This window comes from Dipodomys ordii, unplaced genomic scaffold (genome assembly GCF_000151885.1).
Source record: "Dipodomys ordii isolate 6190 unplaced genomic scaffold, Dord_2.0 Scaffold166, whole genome shotgun sequence".
Classification (NCBI taxonomy): Eukaryota; Metazoa; Chordata; class Mammalia; order Rodentia; family Heteromyidae; genus Dipodomys; species Dipodomys ordii.
In genome coordinates this window covers 1,049,663-1,050,068 of record NW_012267382.1, presented here as the reverse complement: position 1 = coordinate 1,050,068, position 406 = coordinate 1,049,663, and positions in this window count along the sequence as shown.

Sequence of the window (406 nt, the reverse complement as noted above, 5' to 3'; positions counted from 1 at the left end):
CACAGACCCCTGCACATCCTCATCACAGCTGCATCACAGAGCCCTGCGCATCCTCATCACAGCTGCACTAGAGCCCTGCGCATCCTCATCACAGCTGCACCACAGAGCCCTGCGCATGCTCATCAGAGCTGCATGACAGAGCCCTGCGCATCCTCATCACAGCTGCACTAGAGCCCTGCGCATCCTCATCACAGCTGCACCACGGAGAACTGCGCATCCTCATCACAGCTGCACCACAGAGACCTGCGCATACTCATCACACCTGCACCACAGAGCCCTGCGCATCCTCATCACAGCTGCATCACAGAGCCCTGTGCATCCTCATCACAGCTGCATCATAGAGCCATGCGCATCCTCATCACAGCTGCAACACAGAGCCCTGCGCATCCTCATCACAGCTGCACCA